This window comes from Lissotriton helveticus, chromosome 1_2, assembly GCF_964261635.1.
Source record: "Lissotriton helveticus chromosome 1_2, aLisHel1.1, whole genome shotgun sequence".
NCBI classification, from domain to species: Eukaryota; Metazoa; Chordata; class Amphibia; order Caudata; family Salamandridae; genus Lissotriton; species Lissotriton helveticus.
Window position 1 is genome coordinate 332,723,563 of NC_136058.1, and position 22,114 is coordinate 332,745,676.

Sequence of the window (22,114 nt, forward strand, 5' to 3'; positions counted from 1 at the left end):
AGCACTTGGTGCGAGCCCCGTGCGTGGGGCCAGCACGCACATGGTTGGTGCCTGCTTCGGGGCACATTATCTGTGCTCACAGCTGCCCCGCTTCTCAGAGGGCAGCTGCAACACGCGGGCAAGGTTAGGATTCCTTCTGAGTCCCAGAGGAGGACTCAAATGTAACTCACAACGTGGTGCCTGCACTCTCTTGGGCCATTCCTGTTCATAAGTCCCGAAGGGGGACTTAGGGGTCATCTCAGTTTCAGAGCTCCAGTCGGGGCCCCGCAGGCCCCACGAGTGCCAGACTTCATTGGCAGTTTTCCAGCTGCCCTGCGAGAGCGCAGGCAGCTGCAACACTTGGGGCACATTTTATTTTGTTAGAGTCCCAGTGGGGGACAGAGTTGGCACAGGGAGTTCCAGTGCCTCATTTTGTGAGTTCACAGCTGCCCAGCAATTAGTGGGCAGCTGCCACGTTTAGGTCTGGTCTTTTTGAGTTATTGCTTTTGGCTGCGTGCGCAGCCAGCCCTGACTTTTGGACATAGGGCGTTGGTGCCCTTTGAGAGGCCAGTGGGCTTGGGGACAATTTGCTTGTGTTGTGCCCCCGCCTGGGGCACACTGTGTTTATGCCTAATGTGATTCTTGCGCAAGGTGATTGCCTACTGTGTTTGTGATAATAATTGCCTAAGGTGATTTATGCGTAATGTGCAATGCCTTTATGCCTGTGATACCTCTAACTGTGTTTTTATGCGTAGGAGGGTGTTTCGCCTAGTATAGATTATACTAGTAAGTTTATGTGTCCCTGCGTGATCTATGCCTATGGTGATTAGTATTGCGTAGTGTGTACCTACCTTTTACCAGTGGTTACTGGTTGTGTTCTACAATTGTTATTTTGTGCTACAGTTGTTCTAAGTGCTATTTCTACTAAGTGCTGATTATGACAGTGGCCCACGTGGCCCTGTCCTGTGTAAATAATCCCCTGTAAATACTGCCCAGTGCCAGTTGGCACAGTGTATCTGTGTTATGTTATGTTATATTGGAATTTGTAGCGCACACAACTACTCTTGAGTATCCTGGCGCGATACAGTAGAAACCTATGGCGAGAAAAAACAAATTAGTAGGCCTGTTTAAAAAGGTGTGTTTTGAGGAGTTTTTTTAAAACATCTTAGGTCCTGAGTGTGACGCAGCGCTATAGGGAGGGCATTCCAAAGAATGGCTGCTTTGACCGAAAGAGACTGGCCGCCCATCCTAGCTCTACGGAAGTAGGGGATTACCATCAGTCGTTGGCAGCCGACCTTAGGGATCATCGGGGAATGTAGAAGGCCACCCTCTTCTTGATATAGGAGGGGCCAGAGTCGTGCAAGGCTCTGTGAGTTAAGACAAGAGCCTTAAACTGTACCCTCTGGCTCACCGGCAGCCAATGGAGCGAGCACATTTGTGATCTTATGCTGGTTCGCTTAGAAATGCCGAGGAGGAGTCTCGCCGCAGCATTCTGAATAAGTTGTAACTTGTTAACAGATATGCCGGGATGCCAAGAAAAAGCTCATTGGCATAATCCAGGCGAGACAAGATGAGTGCCCGGGCGACCATCTCCTTGGCCGGTTGAGGGAGCAAAGGAAAGAATTTGCCTAAGGACTTGGGGGTCCCGAAGCAGACGCCCGTAAGTCTTTTTATGTGCTCTGTAAACCTAAGGTCTGCTTCAAACCAAATACCTAGGTTCTTGGCTGGGCCTTCCTCAGGTGTAGGACGGGGAAAATCAGGGGGCCACAAAGCTTCTGTAAACTGAGAGGGAAATGGCCCATATAATATGATTTCTGACTTCCCCTCATTACATTTTAATTTAGCTTTGGCAAGCCATGAAAACAAGGCGGCTAGGCATCTTTGCGCCACTTCTGTACCGACGTTCGAGTCGTCCCAGGTAAACAGAAGCTGGGTGTCGTCAGCGTAGGCCATAATCTTGGCGCCCAATTCTTCAGCCAGGAAGATCAGTGGGGTCATGTAGATGTTAAAAAGAAGCGGGCTCAATGTCGAGCCCTGAGGGACCCCCGTCTGAACCTCTCTGGCCGAAGAAGAGTAAGGGGGCATCCAGATTTGCTGGGAGCGGGAATTCAGAAAGGATTCCAACCATCACCACACTGACCCGGAGAGGCCGATGGATGATAGGTCCGCCAGGAGAACCTGGTAAGGTACCGCGTCGAAGGCGGCAGAGAGGTCCAATAAAATCAAGAGCCGCTCTGCCGCCCTTATCCAGACATTCCCTGATGGCCTCCGTCACCTCAACAAGGGCAGTCTCCGTACTGTATGATGATCTGAAGCCTAACTGCGTTGGGTGGAGAGCCCCCGAGTCTTCAACAAAGGCATTCAGTTGGCGGAAGGCCACCTTCTCACAGACTTTGGCCAGTGCTGGTAGCAGGGAAATAGGCCGGTAGTTTGCTGTTATAAGCGGATCTGCCAATGGTTTCTTTAACAGTGGAAGGAGATTAGCCTGCTTCCATTGACTCGGCACCATTGCTGACTGCAACGACCTGTTAACCATGTCTGTGACTTCCATGACTATAGTATCAGCCACTCCGGCCAGAACCCTGGCAGGGTAGGAATCTGAGGGAGATCCTGATTTTAGTGATATGAGGATGGTAAGAATATCTGGCAGTTCTACCAGGTCGAACTGGGAGAGACACCTACTGGGGGGGGAGCAGATTGTGAAATCAGGTGGAGGGTGAGATGGGGTGGCAGACAAGGCTAAGCTTTCTTCAATAAGTTTGATCTTATTAATGAAGAAAGACGAAAGTTCCTCACACCAACCTGCGGAGACAGGGATGGACTTTAGCTCAGCTCGGGGAGACATGAAGCTTTGTACGATGGCAAAGATCTCTTTGCCATTGTTATCAGCCTTCATAATTCTAGATGCATAGTACTCGCTTTTTGCATTCCTCACCGCGGTGTAATATATTCTCTGAGATGAGCGGAGCTTAGATTTGGCTAGCGGGCAGTAAGCCGCCCTCCATAGCCGTTCCAACTTCTTACAGTTCAGCTTCAGATCTTTTAGCATAGGCGAGTACCAGGGTTGAGAGGGCGACTCGCGCTGGTGTGCTCTAGACAAGGGTTTGCAGATGGATTCGACCCCATGGCTGACCCAGGCGTAAATTGATCAACTTGCTCTTCCAGATCCTCGGCCGGGGCTACCTGCGAATGAGACAGGGCCTCCAACAGTCCTGGAATGCTGATCTTGCGGGCTAGAGACCCTGAGGGAGGGTGAGTGGTTATGATCTAATGTGTTTATGGTAATACAAAGGCAATTTTTTTATATATAACCTTGTGTGGAGTTCCTTTTTGTGGTGTGCCTAGTGTGTGGCTGCTGTGTGTGTGTTGCGCAAACGCTTTACACATTGCCTTCGGGATAAGCCTTACTGCTCATTTCACGTTGCCAAGGGGGTGAGCAGGGGTTATCTTGGCGTGTAACTCCCTTGCCCTAACTAGAGTGGCGGTTTCTGCCTGGCTTTGGCGCAAGCCTTAGCCAACCAGAAATCCCATTTCTAACATCTCCTTATCTGCAAAACACATGAATCAGTTGTCTATACATTTGCTAACTTACTCTTCCACTCTCTTTAATATGTTCTTATTCAATTTTACCTTTACTACTTCAGCTGTACGCCCCCTAGATGATTACAATTTATAATATGCAAGAATAACCGCAATATTTGGTTGAATCGTATTAGCTCTTTTAACTTTTTTGTTGCATTCCTCTATTGTGTGCATGCTATTAATGACCTTTACTTATTTATTTATTTTGTTTGCTTTTCAGGTTCTTGCGTACCCATAGAGTTCTGGTGGTACTGCAGCCTCGCATGATATTCAGGTAAGAATGGTTCTCCTTCTTGTTCTTCTTGTGCTGCTGTAAATTCAGTTGAGGAGAGTACCGTTTCTCAGAGGAAAACTTGATAGAAAAATTATAGTTCACCTCTGCTTCTTTCTCTCAGTTCTTGTTATCACTAGTAACCTTTTAGACAAGCTAAGCGGTTGTTAAAGCCTTCCTAATAGTTAAATTATCTTATTGAACACACAAAAAAAATACGAGGGGAATCTGGTATTTACTTCTTGTGCTGACTCTGCCGCAACTGACTGAGTCAACGCTGCTCCGTAATCCTCAGTCACGTGAAGAGAATTACTCCGCCTCCAATTTTAGACGGAAGAAAAGAAACTCAAGAAAAGCTGGTCGCTACCTAGTGGGGACATGGAAGGTACACGACAAGCACTAAATGCCGAAAAAACTATCGCCGCCTCTACCCTGACTAACTACTGCGACGCTTCAGGAAAAAACGCTGTCACTCGTTGAATCTCCTCAGGTAAAGTGCGAGGAGTCAGGTATTTTGTGCACATTTACCAGTTCCCTTGTCTCGCGCTCTGAGTAACTAGAGCGCTAACTAAAAGGGAGTGAATCTGGTGGCCATCTTGGAATTCCGCGAGTTCCAAGCCTTGGACCTGCTGATTTTCATTTGCCCCTTTCTGAGGGGTATATTGCTTTTATACTGAATTACATTCAAACTTAAACTTAGTGACTCTTCAGAATCAGCTTGGGTTCTGACAGTACCCCCTCGCAAGGAGGACTCTTCCGGGCTTGGTTTCTTCGGGAATTTTTTATGAAAGTCTTTCACCACTCGAGGTGCATAAACATTGGAACTCAGTTCCCAAGATCTTTCTTCAGGTCCGTAACCTTTCCAATCAACTAAATAATGAATCTGACCTTTTGTCACCTTTGAGTCTAAAATACGTTTTACTCTGGACCTGCATCTGTTAGAATTGGTTTCAGAGGCAATTTAACTCTCAAACCCTCAGATACCTTTTTAAATAGTGAGACGTGGAACACTGGATGAATTTTTTGGTTTTTGGGAACCTCAGTTTGTAGGTCACTGGATTTATGTTCTTCTCATTTTTGAAAGGGACAATGAATCGAGGCTGACATTTTCTGTTCCCCTTAAATCTGAGGTTCTATGGACTTAACCAGACTCTATCTCCAATTTCTAGGTCTAGTTCCTTCCTTATTTTTTTGTCAGCATAATGCTTGTAGTGTGCTTTTGCCTTCCTTAGATTGTCTGTGGCTGATTGATGAATTGATGCCATTTTCTTTAATGTATCTGTTACTACGGGTACTGTTAGTTCCTGAAAATTCAAATTTGCATTCGAATGTCTGCCATAGTTCCTGTAAAAAGGAAAGTACCCGGTGGATCAATTTTTAGCGTTGTTATATGCAAACTCTGCGGCCCAAAGGTACTCTGGCCAATCTCCTTGTTCTAGCAAAAATATCCTCAAATACTGTTCTAGCTCTTGGTTGACCCTTTCTGTCTGGCCATCAGTTTCTGGATGATAGCTCGTGGAATGTCTGGTTTCGATGTCTAACTCCTTGGTGAAGGTTTTCCAGAAGTGGGAAAGAAACTGAGACCCCTATCAGAAACCAATTCTTTTGGTAACCCATGAACTCGAAATATCTGTTCTCCAAATACCTGTGCTAAACTGTGGGCTTTTGGGATTTCTTCTAAAGGTACAAAATGGGCCATTTTAGTGAAGATGTCCACACAAACTAAAATTGTGTCAAACCCCTGACTAGAGGGTAGATCAACTATCAAATCTAGGGTTATGGTATGCCAAGGGTAGGGAGGATTGGACAACGGTTGTAAAAAACCAGCTAGGGAGTGTCTGTCGGCTTTTCTCCGAGCACAGATCTCACAATGTCTGTGGCCACCGAAACCTCTTTCTCACCAACTCTTCCAACTTCTGCATTCCTTTGTGTCCAGCCAGTTTACTATAATGACACTCTTTTAGTGCCTTCTTTTGCATCTCAGAATGTGGGAGGTATAGAACTCATCATGAAATTATAGATTATCTCGAATTTCTCTTTTTGAGTCTTGATCAGCCCACCCTTCTATTTCTGCTGGGATTATGATGCCTTGAAAATCTTCTTCCAAGGACCTTATGAAAGTTGTTCCGACAATCCTTGTCTCTGGAATGAGGTTTTGAATTTCCAATGTCTTTTGCGACGTTACAGTATTGATTCTAGTCAGAGCATCCGCTTTTCCATTCTCTGTTCCTGGTCTAAAAGTGATGACGAAATCGAAATCTGCAAAATATAGTGACCTACGAAGTTGTTGGGGAGTTAAGGTTTTTGCTGATCTTAAGGATTTCAGATTTTGGTGATCAGTGTACACTGTCACCATAGGCTGCACTCCCATTAAATAATGCCTCCACTCCTTAAAGGCATCTTTGATCGTTAGTAATTCTTTCTCCGTTATGGTGTAATTTATTTTGACGGGTGTTAGTTTTCTGGACCGATAAGCCACTGGATGCAGCTGTCCAGTCACCTTGTGTCTTTGAGACAACACCCCACCAATCGCCAAATCGGTCTTAACAAAAATTGGTTCTTGAGGATCGGCATGGAGAAGGATGGGTGCAGTTGTAAAATCTTCTTTCAAAGATTCAAAGGCTCTTTGTGCATCTTCCGACCATTCAAAGGGCACCTTTTTCCTTAATAAGCGTGTTAAGGGAATCAGCTTCTCAGAAAAATCTTGGATAAATCTTCGGTAGAAATTTGCAAATCCGATGAAGCTTTGGACTTCCTTGACCGATTTTAGTGTGCTCCACTCCTTTACAGCTCTGATCTTCTGCTGATCCATAGTGACTCCATCTGGAGTTAGCACAAATCCAAGAAATTCCACTGATCTCACCTTAAAAGCACACTTCTCCAATTTAAACGTACAAACAATTCTCCCTCAGCTTTTGCAAGACTCCTGGAACATGCCGATCATGATCTTCTACTACATTCGAGTATATTAGTATTTCGGCAATATACACAATTGCACATTGATTGGTGAAATCTTTTAAAACATTGTTGATGAAAAGCTGAAATGCCACTGGTGCTTTGTACAAACCATAGGGCATTACTTGGTACTCTAACAATCCAAATTGTGTCCTAAAAGCCGTCTTACATTCGCGAACTTGAATGAGGTGATAAGCCCCTCTCAGGTTTAGTATGGTATACACTTGTGCTCCTTTTACCTGGGTGGTTAGTGACACCTAGGGTAGGTGTCAACTCTTCGAGCACAACCTAAATGAAACAAACGAGTTTCTTTGAAAAGTTCTTCAACAATCGCAAAAGAATTAATTAAACCAAATTTGTGTTCATCTTCTTCATCATGTTTAATTCACATGAGTCTTTCTTCAATAACCATGAAATTCATTTCACATAACAATCCACGTTCATTGTATGTATGACGATTTCATTTCCCTTTCCCAATGCATTTCGGACACCTGGTCCTTCATCAGGGGAATCCTAAAAGAACAGTAATGATATAATCTAAGTGTGATCCACCGAGTACCAATAAACGCAAAAATATGCTGCCTTAATTAGAAAGATCTCTAATGAAAAATAACAAAATGTGAGCCTCACGTGAAAAGATTAAAAACACCCGAAATATGTGTTGCCCAAAAGATCAGCGTATGTGTGTTAAAACTAAAACGAACATGCTAACGTGGCTGCAGGAGTATGGACCGACCAAGATCAACCAAAAGTTGCGGGAACAAGGTGATACAAAAGTGCAATTAATCTCCGTGCACTGATAGTCACAAACCCATTATCTACCCATATAACACCGTTGGTAACATGTTCCCGCAACTTTTGGTTGATCTTGGTCGGTCCATACTCCTGCAGCCACGTTAGCATGTTCGTTTTAGTTTTAACACACATACGCTGATCTTTTGGGCAACACATATTTCGGGTGTTTTTAATCTTTTCACGTGAGGCTCACATTTTGTTATTTTTCATTAGAGATCTTTCTAATTAAGGCAGCATATTTTTGCGTTTATTGGTACTCGGTGGATCACACTTAGATTATATCATTACTGTTCTTTTAGGATTCCCCTGATCAAGGACCAGGTGTCCGAAATGCATTGGGAAAGGGAAATGAAATCGTCATACATACAATGAACGTGGATTGTTATGTGAAATGAATTTCATGGTTATTGAAGAAAGACTCATGTGAATTAAACATGATGAAGAAGATGAACACAAATTTGGTTTAATTAATTCTTTTGCGATTGTTGAAGAACTTTTCAAAGAAACTCGTTTGTTTCATTTAGGTTGTGCTCGAAGAGTTGACACCTACCCTAGGTGTCACTAACCATTAGTGATTTCCACACCTTCTTTGTCAGGGGGTGATATCTTTGAAGCACACCACAACCAGTTAACCTTATGCACAGAGAGTAGTGCGTGACCCATACCTCCGTACTCCTTTTACCTGGTCCAAGAGCACCGAGATCAAGGGCAGATGGTATCTGTTCTTTACGGTGATACAGTTTATTGCGCGGTAATCAATGCACGTTCTCAGCTCTCCTTTTTTCGGCATGAAGAAAAATGGTGTAAAAACCGGAGATTGTGACGGCCGGATAAATCCATTCTCAAAATATTTCCGGATGTAGTCCTTTAAATGCTGGTTCTCTTTTTCCGTCAGGGCATACACTCTACTGCAAGGCAGGTGTGTACCCGGTTCCAGCTCGATTTTACAATCATAGGCGCAGTGGGGCGGAAGTTGATCCGCTTCAATGCCGCAGTCGGATTGATTGCTGCGCGCAGACCAGGGAGTTGTTCCCCTGACTACAGCTGCCTCAAGTAAGTCCCTGCATTACAGGAAAATGTAAATAGTTGAATCTCCCACTCGGTGTATGATGAAATATCTACCTAATCCAAGAACGAGCGACCACATGCAAAAAACGAGAAACCTGACATATTTCTGCCTTGACTGAAATTAGGGCGCCAACTGGGAACTCCGCAGCCTCTGCCCGGATTTCTAGTACACCCTTGACTAGACCCTGCGCTCATTCATAAGCGCCTACTCCTCAAGAACCTGCAGACTCACCACCAAGCAAAGCAACACGCCCAATTACGCCACCACTCAGGGCCACACATATCTATTACTCGGGCGATATATTGACAGTAACAATACAAAGAACAAGACTCATCCCTTTCCTACTTCGTTCTTCCTTCGCCAAGTGCTACATCCACTCCTCTGGCGAGAAATTGGGAGCCAGTACACGAAGAACAAGACTCATCCATTCTTCATAGCCCTAAGTGCTAATTTCAGATTGCTCACACTTTGTCCTGAAGAAGATCTTAACTAAGAAAAAGATTGAAACTTCGTCGACCCTTACAACCGGGACTCCGTCCATTGTATATATTTAATTGGAGTTCCCTCATGTTGTCAATGTGATGTTATGTTTTTTATGGCACTTTGCACTTAGTCACAATACGCACCTACCCACTTATGTGAGCACGTGAACGTATTTCAGAGCCTCAATGTGTTTAATGAAAATAAACCCTAACTGTTGTCCTACAACCCTGCTCCCTCGTTTGATCAAGTACCACACCTACATTGAATCTACCCATTCCTATAAGGGCAAATATATAGAAACACTGTGTCTCTATCTCTCTGGACCTAGTAAGGCCAACCCTGAACCACTGTACTCCCTATTTTATTTAATTTCTTTCTTTTTTCAGGTACTTGCATGACCATGGAGCTCTGGTGGTACTGCAGCCCCGTAGGATACTCAGGTAAGAATGGTTCTCCTTCTTGTTTTTCAAGTGCTGCTATAAATTCAGTTGAGTTGAGTACTGTTTCTCAGAGGAAAACACGGTAGAAAAATGATCACCTCTGTTTCTTTCTCTCAGTTCTTGTTATCACTAGTAACCTTTAGACAAGCTATGCATTTGTTAAAACCTTCCTAATACTTAAATTATCTTATTGAACACACGGAAAAAAATACGAGGGGAATCTGATATTTACTTCTGGTGCTGACTCTGCCGCAACTTACTGAGAAAACGCTGCTCTATAATTCTCAGTCATGTGGTGAGAATTATTCCGCCTCGACCAGTTGTTCCATGTCCCACTAACATATTTAGCTCAAAACAAGGGATATAATTAAGGCTCTAGTGTGTTATAATATAATGAAGGCTCCCAGTTTTCTGTTTTTACTGATTTTTGCAGACAATGTGTTTCCTTTCTGTATTTTTTTTTAACAGCGGAAAACTACTTAAAAGTTTGTACTTTTTGTAAAAGACTCCACATGCTGTCTTTCATGAATTCCAGGACAAGACTGATCACATAGACACATAGGGAGTTACAAAACAGGATCAGTTATAAGTTAACATTTATGTGTATATGCATCAAAAATCGGTATAACGAGTCCTTATTAGCGAAAAATAAGGAATCGCTAATAAGGAGCCGCATACCGCGATGCATCAACAGATTCGGTATTTAATACTGAATCGCTAAAAATCGTTAAATATCCGGTAAACACATTTGCGAGACACCAATTCAAAGATGAGCAAATACCGAAGTAGCAAATACCGTATCGGTATTTGAGATTTCGGTAATAGCAAATCCGGGAAAAAATAAAAGTCGCATCGTCAGCAGGCTGATGACATCACAACCAGGAAGCAACACAGCCCATGCTTCATTCAGTGCCCTGAGGAGCTCAGAGGAGGAGGCAGAGCACGGGAGCTGAGGATTGTTACAGTGAGAACACAACCAATCTCAGAGCCGACTACCAGGATTGGGAAGGATGCACCCCAGAACAAGGAGGCACCCAGGAAGAGAAAACAAAAGTTTTCTGATAAGGAACTCGAACTGCTCATCGAGGGGGTGAGCAGCAAACACGACAGGCTTTTTGGGAGGCTGTCCCAAAAAGTTCCAGAGGCAGAGAAGCGCAAATTGTGGCTGCGCATTAAGGACAGAGTCAATGCTGTAGGAGTCACCCACCGCAGCCTAGACTATTTAAAGAAGAGGTGGTATGACCTCAGGAAAAGGGCAAAGGAGAGGATTGCCGAAAGGGTGAGGGATGCAGCTGGCACAGGAGGGGGTCCATCCAACGTGACTGCAAACACTGCCCTTGAGGACCTTGTCGAGGCAACAATTGAGCCATAAGCTGTTGTGGGGGACACTCAATTGGATACATCCGGTGCAGCAGCAGGAGGAGAAGGTAAGATGCATGCCAGCGCAGATATGCAGCATATTGTCCACCCATGCCCATCCCCTCAGGCCAATCACAGTGCATATTTTAGCTGCGCCTAATGCATATTCCCTCACCAGAGTAGTGCATCATGGGAGTTGTAGTCATATCATGAATGAGTGCATATCTGACCCCTGATGTAATAGAAATGAAACCAGCTGCACATGGCCATATGTCAGTGCAAAATCTCCTTTATGTAGGTTAAATCATGCAACACAGTAACATCATGGCAAAATAATAACTATGCACTGTTTCACATACAGATGCATCACCCCTCGACTCAGATGACAGCGGATGCCTCGTCATCTCAGAGACACCAGTGGTGACAGATGTTGAGACCCCGCAGGAACCTGAACCCACAACACCACCATCACCGCCACCACCACCACGGCGGACATCACCACCACCACCACCGCAGCAAACTACACAGAGCCGCAGGGCAAATGTCCCCTCCCTGCAGGTGATGGAGTCAGAGCAGAGGCCAGCTGACACAATTGTCCCACGACAGACAGTCGTTGCTCCAACCACCCAAGCAGCAGCACGTGTCTGAGTCAGGCAGCGGGCCAGGCCCCTAGACAGAGCTGTTGAGAGAGCAGATGATCCAGCACACGAATACGGAGTGGTGGAGACACGGATGCTGCGTGTCCAGCGCCTGCAGGGGAGACACATGGGTGCTATGAACATCAACATTGTGAAACTGACAAACAAAATAGGCACCATGAGAGACGCAATGCGCGAGATGACCACAGCCGTTGCTGAGGGCAACAGAGACATCAAACTGTGCCTGCAGGAACTCAAACGTGCTGTAATTGCAGACCAAGAAGGGGGGGAGCGCCGTAGGCATCGCCAGAACATGGTCCGTACTATTGCCACCATTAGAGCCATCACTAAGCTGTGCAACAGCACAGCTGTGCTGTCGCGCAGATCTGTGTCCCTGCAGGTCGATTTGGGCCATTATTGCGGGGATGTCGCAAAGTCCCTGGAGAGAGTGACCACTGCAGTGGAGCGTCTGCAGTCTGGGACTTTCAGTGCCAGCAGTTTGGGAGGGGAAGAGGGGAGTGAGGCTGCCTCAAGCGTGAGCAGCACCTCTGTTCCAGAGGCCAGCGAAAGGAGGCGCAGTGCACGCAGCACCACAGCCACAGAATCACATCGCGGAGATGTGGCCGAGTCACAGGACAGGAGGTTGGGGGTACGGGGCAGGCGCAAATAGCCATGATCCATTGGCTCCCTGGCCATGGTGACGTAACCATGGGCCAACTGTACAGCAACATGTTACACCCGTGATGACAACGGACATGTTTAGATTCGTTTATTTGATTCTGCGTCATGTTGGCGTCTCATACATATGCACCTGACAGGTACTCATGTGCATTAAACAATTGCAAACATAAACATTAAGGGCCCGATTCACAGAACTAACTTAAGACAAAATCCTAAACTTACTACCATTTTCATATTCAAAGAAGGCACTTACTCATTTTGGTATTCACAGAAGACACTTACTCATTTCGGTATTCACAGAAGTTAGGACTCCTAACTTTAGGATCCTAAATGCATTCTGTGAATACCGAAAGTGTTAAAATTAGGATTTTTCTCAGTTTAGTAGTAGTAAAGTTGAGAAAAATCCTAATTTTAAGAATTTCAGTATTCACAGAAGGCATTTAGGAGTCCTAAAGTTAGGAGTCCTAACTTTACTACTACTAAATTCAGAGAAATCCTAATTTTAAGACTTTCGTTCTTCACAGAGGGCATTTAGGAGTCAAAGTTTGGAGTCCTATCTTTACTACTACTGAACTGAGAAAAATCCTACTTTTAAGATTTTCGGTATTCACAGAAGGCATTTAGGAGTCCTAAAGTTAGGACTCCTAACTTCTGTGAATACCGAAATGAGTAAGTGCGTACTACTCGCAATCCACAATAATAGCGTTAGACTCGTCACAAAGGTCTGCCCAATCCAATATTCCCAAGACACCTTGCTCTGTGACCTTGGGGTTCTTAAGAGGGGCCTTGCAGGTTTGCGGCGTTACCGCAGCTGTCGGTGTTTTTCCGCCAGCGAGATTGGCATGTGAGCGCTGACTCCTAGCCTGGATTTCTGCTGGCTCATTCTCGCTGCCTGTTCTCCAGGCTGCAGTGCAACCACTCGTAACAGGTTTATATGTAGCACTTAGAGTCGGGCCTAACTACAATAGCGCCCCGGGTTCAAAGAAATATACACCCCCCGCTAGTGCCAGTGAATTATACAAGCAGCCGCCATTACCAAAGCCATTGTTCCGATTTTCTTTGCTCCTTGTCTGTAAGCAGGCAATGGCGATCGGTGTTCGTATTTGTAGCACACCGTGCGCGCTTTCACTTTATGAAGTGAGTGGTGTGAAGGACTACAGCTGTTCTAAAAGTGAAAAGGCCTATTACGCGCTGCGAATACAAACAAGTGACTGCCATTGTCCCGGGTCGCATTTGTTTACAAGGCCTTGGACACTGAGAAGAAGAAGTAGTCCCAAAACAAAAGAGATACCAACCTATAGCGTAACTAAATTGTAGTTGGTCGTTGCTGCTTCCCATAAAACGGAAGTGACATATCAAATGGCCAGCCAATAATGAGCCAGCTAAGCAGAGCAACGCCAGAGTGAACCAATGTCAAGCGTCAGGCGGGATTACCCTCCATATTTTGTTTACTTCAGGTCTTGCGACACCGCATGCGCAGTCTAGGCTCGACCTAAAAAGGAGTTGAAACTGCTTCTGTTCCAATGGTATTGAGAATATGGGCCAAATGTGTCCCTTTCTTCTCATTTCAACTTTCAAGATGCCTGATACTTCTTCACTGCATTTTTTGAATTCTCTTTCTATTGTAGTTGCTCTAACCACCTCTGTCCTACTCCCTTCTCTGTCGTGTACATATTTGGAGTTTTATTACTTTCCTTGTCTTCTCTTTTGACATTCCCGTCTCATTTTCCCCTCTACCCTAAACTCCTCCCAAGTCCGGCAGTGACAGGTCCACATCGATGCCTCATCAAGGGACCTCGGCCTCATAGCCGATACAAAAGAAGGGGGTAGCTGGAGACACATGCTCAGGCCGATGAGGCGAGAGGGGGGGCTAGTACCTTAGTGAGACTCTCTATAGTGGAGGGGAGCGCCCGTTGATTATAGGCTTGTTATTGGGGAACCAGTGGTGGGGGCAGGCAGGGGGATCCCGTTGGGGTCCGCAAGCCACTCTCACTGCGACAGGTACTTCAGCAGTTTTGGGGTATGGGGGGGGGGGGAAGTTGGGGAACACATGTTGTCTATTTGCGCTTAGTCACTGCCCTGCACGGCCACTGCTTACACATTGTATGATAAGCCTCCCACATGCCAGAGTTCCCGGACCTGATTGCTGTCCCCATAGATAAGGTGCAGGCCCTTGTGGGCGATGTTCGAATAGTGAGTTGGAACATCAGAGGGGCATTAGACAAAGTAAAAAGAGGGGCAATACTTCAGCAAGCCAAGTGTTATCATACGAACATCCTGATGCTCCAGGAGACTCATCTAATGGGAACTAAAGCACTGTGTCTTCTTAGATATGGCTATACTCAAGTGTTCCATTCCGGTTTCACCAGGAGGTCTCGGGGAGGGGCGCGATCCTGATTCATTATAGGATCCCATACACACACGTTAAGAAATAGATAGACACTCAGGAGAGATACATCTTTATTACGGGCTCCTTATACGAGGAACGGGAACGGGTGGTGCTGGCTTGCGTGTCTGTCCCCCAGCCACTGTTGTAGGACCTAGTTGAGCGCCTCACGACCCTGTGGTCTAACATACCGAAATGGTTAATGTAGGAACGGGGGGATTAGAATGATATAATGGACCTGGCTAGAGATAGATGGAGAGACGGGGGCTACTCTAATGCTCACTAAGTCACCAAACTGAACTCCCTGGTGGTGGGGTTGGGCAGGATGGATCATTGGAGGCGGCTACATGGGGAGGAACAGGGGTACACTTATCTCTCGGCGACACATGACTCATACTCCCGCCTGGATTATATATTCGTGCCTACTGGCGAGTCCAGTAGAGCAAGGTCTGCTGGCATTCTCTCAATGGGTCTGTCAGGCAGACCCAGTGAGACAGGCCTTTCGTTGGCGTCTCTCCCACTGGCACCTGCAAGATGAGACATATCGGATGCATTTGGAACAGGCAATTGAGCAATACGTTAATGTGGGATTATTATTATTATTATTATAGTCGGATTTGTATTGCGCATGTATGCCCCAGCAACGGGGCGTCCCAGCGCCACCAATGACCATAAGCGTGAACCTAGAGGGAAAAGATTAAGAAGTTAGGCAGGGAAAAGCCAGGTCTCTATGGCTTTGCAAAATGCCAAATGGTTCTGGATCGCTCTGATAGAAACAGGGAGCAAATTACAAAGTTTCGCAGCAAGACTTCGAAAAGAACGGCCACCGGCTCTGGCTTTCAAAACTCGAGGAATACTGACCAATGCTTGGTCTGCAGATCTTAGGGTACGCCGCGGAACATAAAACTCTAGCAGATTGGCCAGCCCTAAAGGTGCCTTTTGAGTCAAAATCCTGTGCGACACACAGAGTGTTTTGAAATGAATGCGCTTTTCAACAGGCAGCCAGTGCAGTTTAGGAAGAACATGGGAAACAGAACAGGATTTCGGAAGTGCCACCAAACTACGTGCCGCTGCGTTCTGTATTCTCTGCAGACGCCTGATACTGGACTTATTTGCGCCAAGATAAAGAGAATTCCCATATTCGAGCCTAGATTGTCGCCTGGACAATGGTTTGACGCACTTTAGAAGGAAAAAGCCCAACAGAGGTTTCACGCCTTGCAGAAGCCCAAAATAAACCCCTGCAACGGCTTTTGATTGTATGTCAAAGGTGAGACCACTGTCGAACTACACGCCCAAGTTCTTTACTACCTTCTTGGGCGATGGGGCTGGTGTGAGACGATCCGGCCAGCACTACTCAGACCACAACTCCCGGTCCTTCCCAAACAATAGAACCTCCAACTTACTGGCGTTCAACTGCAAGCAGTTTACCGCCATCCAGTCCGCAACCACTAGCAGGTCCTCTTTAAACTTGTCCAGGTTGACGCTACATTTCTTAGAGAAGGCAATCACCAGTTGGGTGTCGTCAGCATACAACATCAGTGACAGCCCCCTACCTTTAGCTACCGACGCCAGAGGTCGGACATAAATATTGAACAGTAAGGGGCTCAATATTGAGCCCTGTGGCACCCCCTGTTGCAAGGCAAACTCCTGCGAATGAGAAGGTGGCACAAATACCTGGAAAGGTCTCCCCTCCACCAAAACCAGTCCAAAGCTACACCCCTGATACCGATTTTCTGTAGGCGCTTTAAAAGTATTGCGTGAGAGACGGTGTCGAACACTGCACTACAAAAGGACTAAGGACGCCGAATCACCGACATCCAGACTCCCCCGGATTGCTTCTGTCACCGCCAACAGGGCATACTCTGTACTATGGCGCACTCGGAAACCGTTCTGCGAGGGGTCCAAGAGGGCGTTATGCTCAATGAACTCAGAGAGAGTAGAGTTCACATGAGATTCGATCACCTTAGCCAAAAAAGGCAGCTGGGAAATGGGGCAATAATTGCCCAACTCAGAAGGATCCAGAGACGGTTTCTTTAGCAGCAAAGTGACTTTGGCGTGTTTCCACGCCACTGGTACTGATGCTAAGGACAGAGAGAGATTAACCAGACCAATATTCACAGGTGAAATCAGAGCTTAAAACTTATGAAAGTGGGCGGGTGTCAGAGGGTCGGCTGGTGAGCCCGATTTGATTTTCAAACAGAGGGACTCGAACTCAAGGGAGGACAGAAGAGGAAAGGATGACAAGATATTGCCCACCGTGGGTCCGATATCCCCTGGCGCAACTACCACATCAGATGAGGTCATGGTAGGCAGGCAACCTTGTTCACAAAATACCTGGCAAGATCGTTACTCTGATGGTTCGAAGAAATGGGGGAGACCTCAGTTACGCCCGCGCTCTTCATGCCCTTGAGCAGAGAAAAGATAGTGTTGCGTCTCACCCGAAAGGAAGTAAAAGAACACTGCAGAGACGTTCTACAGCGCGACAGTCATAACAAAACTACAAAGCCCATGAGCCTTGGTGGTTCTGACGTCAGTGACATCAGCTCGCGCCTGAGGCGTTCCCTTCAAAGAAACTCACGGGGAATTGGAGAGACGCCGATTACTTTACCAGAGGAGCCGCTGTGAAGAAGGAGGCTGGTAAGGGTGCTTTGTGCACCGAAACCTTCAAGTTGCTTCAGGGTCATAGCTGTGGGCTCCTTTCCTTGTGGTGGCGACTGTAGGGGCCTGAACGCTGCTTCGGTTGGTTGCTCCGTTGGCGGGCCCAGATTCAAGTTCCTTGCGGGGCAACTTAGCAGCAAGGCCCCATTTCAGGTGTTGCGCATTTTCAGTAAATTACCCGTTTGAATTCTTGAGGGGTAGGAACCTCCTGGGTGCTCCGCTACATTCAGACTATAAGGGATTCTGGGCAAACAGGCATTTTCCCGTGTTGGTGAACCACTCGGTTCATGCGGGGAAAACAATCCTTTCTTTAAAAAAAAGGCGTCTTTGTTAGTAATAGCATTACGCTCAGTTACCTTGGTTTACTGCCAGGTGCAGTGGGCACTTTCTACATGTTTCTGTTGTGTTTCAAGAGTGATGTTAACTCTTCCTCAGAAGAGGACGAGTACAGGAGAGAGTGAGTGTTAGACAGTGCGGAGCACTCCTTGTACATTGTGAAATAACACTTGTGACTTCAGACCTCTGTTCAAGACATATTGAAACAGAGGACAGGATTCTGATTCCTGATATCTTTGGTGTGCTTCCAACTGTGGTTAATTAGTCGTGCGTCTTTCTTTATGTGTCCAGAAGCAGGGGTATCGAGAGTGAGCAGAAGGACGGCTCTTCCTCACCCCTGTCTCCGCAAAAAGCGATTGACTAATTGGTATGTTGTATTATCCTCTGTGAAGCCTCTGCTATTGAATTTTTGTGCTGCTGAGAATACTGCTGATTGTTATGTTTCACCGCCAGATCTAGCTGAAATCCAATACCTGTCCTAAGTGAATCGCAGATTAGAAGAAGAGGTTTTTTCTTTCTTTACAGGGATTGCTATTAAGTGTTCTACCTACCATCCAAGAGGGTTAGGGTAGGAAAGGAAGAAGCTATAGGGTATATTGTTAGTTATACCTGTTTTGTTCTTTTACAGGTCTCCCTCCCTGCTGTCTCCTTCCTTCCTTCCCTTCCCCCGCTTGACCACTCCATGGAGTCTGTGTACATACGTTCAGACTGTGGTGGTGTTGAAAGGTGGACCATTTTAAGTAACGTACGATCCTGAGTTTTTTCATCCATGACAGAGTAATCGGCCCAAGGATTGTATTCTCTCTGTCGTACGTTAGAGATGGCCACCTTGGAAGACGTGCTTGCTGTATTACAGGTAGTACAGACTGAGTTTGCAACCTCCAGGGCAGAAACCGCTACCCTACAAGCCACAGTCGACAGACTGCAGAGAAACCCTTTTAACGCAGGCATGCTTCTAGCGTTTCATTCTGCCGCTCTGTTGGTGGAGATACCAACACCCATTCCTTAAGCCACCCCCGCGAGGTTCCATGGGGAGAGCAGTAACGTACCGGTGTTCCTCACTCAGGTGCTCTTACATTTCTCATGTAAACCTAAGCATTTACCACTAACCATGCGAGGCTAGCCTTCTTGATCTCTTACTTATCCGGGGACGCAGCTCAATGGGCAGTTCCGCTCGTGAAGAGGGACGATCCCTTGCTTTATGATTGGGATTCCTTCAGCTAGGATTTCGAAAGAACTTTCAACCGTAGGATAGCCACAATCTCGGCAGACAAAGACCTATTGGAACTGAAACAGGGGAATAGGGATCTCATAGCTCACCTCAATGACTTCCATCGGCTAGTTACCGAGACCGAATGGCCTGAGGCCAAACAGGCCGCCATCTTTCATAGGGTCTTCGAGAAGAAATGAAAGATGTTTCGGCCCAAATTGAACCTCAACCTGTGACCTGCGAAGATCTGATCAGATTGGTTCTTCTTTGGATCATCGCATCTGTGAGAGACGGGGAGAAAACAAACAAAGGGAACGAACTTCCTGGCAAATGGACCACCCAAAGACCTATGACAGTCTGCCTGCACAAAAACCCGAATCTATGGAAATAGGAGCAGTCCGTTCCACTATTACCCATGAAGAAAGGGAATACAGGCGAAAGAAAGGCCTTTGTATCTACTGTGGAAAGAAAGGCCACTTCATCAAAGAGTGCTCCCTGAGAATAAGATACCCACGCACGGGACACCGCAAACAATTGGCAGCCACTTCTGAGGGTGCTGCAGGAAACGACTGAGCTTGAGGGCAACAGAATAGAATTCTTCAAGCCAGACCTACATCCCTTCCTTGATGGGAGACACCCCCAATACCAAACAACACTTTTTCATAGAACTTTCCCTGTTGGTGAAAGGGGAATGGTGTCCGGTCTCAGCCATGTTGGGCTCTGCCGCTACAGGGTGCTTTATGGATAAGGAACAGGCCCTATCTTTAGGGTTGATTCTGCAAGAAAAAGACACGCCGAAAATCACGTTCTCTGTAGATGGGAGATATCAAGAAGCCGGTCCTATTCGGTTTCAAACAAATGCCATGGAAGTACGCCAAGGTAGTGACCACGTGGAAAGGCTCGCCTTCAACGTGATACAAGCCCCCCAGTATGGTATTATATTGGGGTTACCCTGGTTGAAACTGCACAACCCCCAGGTGGATTGGGTGGAGAAGACGATACGTTTCACCTCTGTGTTCTACTCTAACCATTGTGTTCCCCCAAAACACAGCCCATCTCAAGTGTTGGCCGAACGTCACCACATCGCCACTGCAGCAGAACACCCGGTCACTCTACCCCGAGAATATCAGGATTTTGCTGATGTGTTCAACGATGCCAAAGCCGAGGTACTCCTGCCTCACAGGCAGTACGACTGCCAGATTAAGCTAGTACCAGGGGCGGTCATTCCCACAGGACGAGTATATGCTTTAACTGAACCAGAGAACAAACACTTACAGGCGTATCTAGACAAATATCTGGCGCTGGGGTTTATCCGCAATTCCATGTCTCCCGCGGCTCCTCCACAATTGTTTATCCCCAAAGCCAATGGCGAGTTGTTTGCCTGCATAGACTTCAGGGCATTGAACGCCATCTCAGTAAAGAACAGGTATCCCTTACCTCTGATCCCAGTCTTATTGGAGCAGGTAAAAAGGGCTGTCATATATACACGATTGGATTTAAAGGGGGCACACCATCTGGTGCGGATGCGAAAGGGAGATGAGTGGAAGACGGCTTTCAAGACGCGTTACGGCTTATATGAATCTGATCAGCTGACGTGCTGCTTGCACTACGCTGTAACTTACTGGCATTTTAATTCACCTTGCTCTACACCTATGCGTGCTGTTTTAACCTTCTGCACCTAACTCTTGCTTGCATTTTTGTACTTGCTTACTTGTTGCTGTGGTGCCTCAAATCGCCCCGGTCCACCGCAGCCTGTTTGGCTGATTGTTGTGGAGGGCGAGTTGACCTAGTTCCGACCGCCGGAAATCCTCACTTCCGGTCGGCCATTACGAGACGCCATTTTGGTGGGCGTTCTAGTTGTTCTTGCGCCTACCAGTACTTATTGGGACCAGGTGATCCAGTCCTGTTGATCAGCTGACGTGCTGCTTGCACTACGCTGTAACTTACTGGCATTTTAATTCACCTTGCTCTACACCTATGCGTGCTGTTTTAACCGTCTGCACCTAACTCTTGCTTGCATTTTTGTACTTGCTTACTTGTTGCTGTGTTGCCTCAAATTGCCCCGGTCCACTGCATCCTGTTTGGCTGATTGTTGTGGAGGGCGAGTTGACCTAGCCCCGACCGCCGGAAATCCTCACTTCCGGTCGGCCATTGCAAGACGCCATTTTGGTGGGCGTTCTAGTTGTTCTTGGCGTTCTAGTTGATCCTGATACAGCTAGTACTTGTTTGGTAGATGGCGCGGGGGCGCAGCGGACGCGCGCAGCGAGCGCGCCAAAGGCAAGCCAGTCTGCACCCGTCCGCGCCTGTCCATCACCTCTCGCCAGGAACGCTGCTCATAGTCCGTCTCCCCGCTGTCCTATTCTAGGGATGCACTTCTAGCCATTAGGTCTTCTGTTCAATCTTGCAGTGCACCTCTTCTTAATACCTTAAAGGGTCCATTTGGTTGTTTAAGCTGCAGGTATTCCCCCTCTATGCTGTGTCTGGTCCCCCCCCTCATACTGTGCGACCGCGGCAGCAATTGAAAATTCTTAAGCTTAACGTGCGATCACTGGCGAGGCACTATCTGGAAATTCATGATTTAGTCAGGGAGGAATCTGCAGATGTATTTTTTCTAACTGAGACGTGGTTTAATGAGGACACAGTGGCAGAACCAAATCTCGCATTGCCTCCGGGGACTCTATTTCTATGGTTAACAGGGAGTCCAGAGGAGGAGGTATTGCGTGATTGTTAAATCCTGCTACCCATGTCTTTTTGTACAAGAAGCCATTGAGGACTGTGAGTGTGCACGTTTTAGCATTACCATCAGTACCCATCTGACCCTATCTGGGCTGTTAATTTATCGGCCACCAGGGCCTGCCTCTAAATTTATAGCTGCTCTGCTGGACGTGGTTTGTACTTGCGTTTAGGATATGGCCAATTTTAAAATCTTTCGCAACCTTAATCTCCACTTTGATTTAGCTACAGACAAGGAGATCTGTAGTCTTCTCGCTGATCTAGCCACTTACCAAATCCCCCAATTGGTTCCCGGCCCCACACAATCAGCAGGGCACCTGTTGGATCCTATTTTTTCTAATATTACGGCGGCTATCGTGGGTAGTCCTACTCCCATGAATTTGTTGCTGACCCCCAAATTCAGGCTGTCCACAAAAGGAGGAAAATCCCTTGCAACACTGGGCGCTAAAGCCTGGAACAAACTTCCACCTAATCTGCGCCTTATCTCCGCTGAGAACAATTTCTGAAAAGCTCTGAAAACTTGGGTTTTCAACCTTTCA

General features: G+C 46.6%; 1 protein-coding gene across 2 annotated transcripts in view; it reads left to right on the forward strand.

The window, feature by feature from the left end:
• The window catches only part of LOC144807888 (uncharacterized), a 55,635-nt gene that overhangs the window by 15,766 nt on the left and 17,755 nt on the right, over positions 1–22,114 (forward strand). For both annotated transcript variants that reach the window (XM_078673497.1, XM_078673498.1), the window contains 2 exons: positions 3,782–3,835; positions 9,521–9,574. The gene's annotated coding sequence lies outside the window, so the exon portion shown is untranslated. The remainder of the gene's footprint in view (positions 1–3,781; positions 3,836–9,520; positions 9,575–22,114) is intronic.